Source organism: Myotis brandtii, unplaced genomic scaffold (assembly GCF_000412655.1).
Source record: "Myotis brandtii unplaced genomic scaffold, ASM41265v1 scaffold546, whole genome shotgun sequence".
Lineage (NCBI taxonomy): Eukaryota > Metazoa > Chordata > Mammalia > Chiroptera > Vespertilionidae > Myotis > Myotis brandtii.
In genome coordinates this window covers 4,634,381-4,637,637 of record NW_005370016.1, presented here as the reverse complement: position 1 = coordinate 4,637,637, position 3,257 = coordinate 4,634,381, and positions in this window count along the sequence as shown.

Here is a 3,257-nt window from a genome sequence, read left to right as displayed (position 1 = left end):
GACTACATCAAAATAAAAAGCTTCTGCACAGCAAAAGAAACCATCAACAAAACAACAATAAAGTCCACTGCATGGGAGAACATATTTGCCAATGTTATCTCTGATAAGGGCTTAATCTCCAACATTTACAGGGACTCATACAACTTAACAAAAGGAAGATAAACAACCCAATCAAAAAATGGGCAATAGACCTAAATAGATACTTTTTGAAAGAAGACATAAGAAAGACCAAGTGACATATGAAAACATGCTCAAAGTCACTAATCATCAGAGAGATGCACATCAAAAGGACAATGAGGTACCATCTCACACCTGGAAGAATGGCTATCATCAACAAATCAACAAATGACAAGTGCTGGCGAGGAAGCAGAGAAAAAGGAACCCTAGTGCACTGCTGGTGGGAATGCAGACTGGTGCAGCCACTGTGGAGAACAGTATGGAGTTTCTTCAAAATCAGGTGGTTTTTATCCTTCATTCTGATATGGTAAATTATAATGATTGATTTTGACTGTTAAATATTTATTCCAGAAATAACTCTATGTACCTACAATCTATTACCCTTCAATATATTTTTGTATTTAATTTGCTAATATTTTAATGATTTCTGAATATATGTTCATGAAAAATATTTATCTGCAATTTTTAGTAATACATTTTTTAGGTTTTGTTATTAGGCCTGTAAAATGACTTAGAAACTGTTTTCTCCTTCTCACTTCTGACAGTGTTTATGTACAATTCCTTGAATGGTTAATAGTAATCATGATCAACTCTCCTAGTCCTGTAGATATCTTCATGGAAAAGCTTAAGCAAGAAATTCAATTTTTATAATTCATTTGGATCTTATATAATTCATCCCAGCAATGTTTTTAAATGTTCACTGTAATTCTCTCTGTATCTTTTGTTAATTATTTTACTGTCAATTTAGATCTCTGTTTTATTTTGTGTCAATTTTTTTGTTATATTTCTTCAAAGAATTTGTCCATTTCATTTAAGTTGTTGATTTTCTTGGTATATTTTAAAAAGATATATTTTTATATAATATATAAATTATTCTACATATTATTATACTTTAAGACTATATTAACTTTGCCTAAATTCTCTTTGTAATAATTTCCCCAGAAAATATTATATATTTAATAATCATTGTAAATTACACGTACCTCCTAAGAGGAAAGTGATCTAAGAAGTACCATATTTTTAAAATGCTTTCTTTTATTTACACTACTCTGCTCTAAAGAAGAGCATTTTAAGCTCCAATAAGAAACATACACACACAAGTGAAACTAAACAAACTAAACACTGCCTGTGTGCTAGCACCATCCTATGATTTGCCAGCAGAAGTGATAAAAATGATGGTCATTCTTCCATTTTTTTTTCTTGCTGTTATATAAGAAACACAGTCCATTTTATTTTTAATAGATCTTAATCATAGAAATATACATGCCATGTTAGTTGAAATGGTCTGGCCCCTAAAAGCCTGCTGTTTATCACCTGAGGAATGTCAGAAGATTTACGGTAAAATCAGTAAAGAATGAAAGATGTGAGATATTGATTGTGGTGGGAACAGCAAAAAGTCTGCATTTTAAGGAACTTAGTTCGCCTTGAACATCAGTAGATGCCATTGATGAATTCCAAATAGAAACAAGTGAGATTTATCCTCCTCTATACTCGTCTCTCAACCAACATTATCCATTCTCTCAGGAGCACTTATGTTCCTGGAACAAGAACAGCAAAAGAAATAGCTCTTGAAATGCAACAGGGCAGGATATTTCTGCCCAGGGAACAAGGAATCTTTCACATAAATGTATTTCATTTTCAGGTATATTGTAAAGGTTTTATAATGTCAGTTTGAATGCTATCAGGGAATATTTTGATACCAAAAAATTACTTAGGTTAAAAATATTTTTTTCAAAGTAATTCCTAGTGTCTGACTATTGGGCATGATGACAATATTATCTACTATTGTGACAAAATTTATAACAATATATTTCTGCATGATAATTATCAAATGTATGACCCAAATACAAAGTTTAGTGCTATTTCTAACAGTGTAGCCAAGAACACATATGGCACATTTATTTCTTTTAGCTTAACTAAGTTTAACAATGCATAATATCAGGATATAAATTCATGAAAATTCACAAATATAAACATTTGGGTAAGATAATGTAACAACTCAAAATTCAACTTTTCAGACTATCAGTATCAATATATAAACATATAATTAATTACATATTAGCATTCCATGTTCTGTCTGATATATTGATTTAAAAACAAACTCTAATAGCAGTTATAATGTCACAGAAACAATAACCATGTTTCAAAAAAAATAAAACTTATAAGAGGAAGAATTTACATAGAATGAATTTTGTAATAATACTTATAACAAAAATAAAGAGCAAAAAAAAACATTCCAAATAAAACAATGGTAAAATAAATGCCATAAATGGAATATAATGCAGTTATAAAAACTACTTTTTCCAAAAGCATTTAATTACCTGAGAAATGATAATGATAGAAAATGTAAAAAAAACCCCACAAAAGACTATAGAACTATATACATTATTAGATGAAATACTTAAAAATTGGACATATTCATTTACATGTAGAAATAGGTTGAAAGAAAAACATCAATTAAAAAATTACCAAATGATTACACTGGGTAGTAAAATCATGGGTAACTTTTATGTTCTTTGTTGTATATTCTCCCTTTTCTTTTAATGTGCATGTACTACTTCATAGATAGAAAACAATGTTGTCATTTGATTTCATGCCAGTTTGAAGAAATAACATCTGATTAAGCAGCTGGATCACCAGAAGGGTATAAATATTCTGTGGTTTCTACCATTAAAACTTAAACAACAGCTGTCATCCTGAATAGACGACGATGGCTCAAGTGGAAAATGCAGTTTCAAGGTAGAAAGGTACTAGATTCTTTTAAGTCCACTAGATGATTCTAAGGAAACTAAAACTCAGCTTATATTATGTACTATATTGAAGCTACATACACTAAATGTATGTACATATATACAAATATGTACACACAGCAGGTCTTCAAATAATGTTGTTTCATTCCATGTCATTTGTTATAATATTGATGAGAAGAAGAAAAAAATCAATTCCCAGCCAGAGCACTGTCTACCTGGAATTTTCATGTTCTTCCCATGTGTGGGGGTTTTCTCCAGGTGCTCTGCTTCCTCACACATCAGAACAATGTGCACATGAGGTGAATCATTAAGTGAAAATTGTCCCAGTCT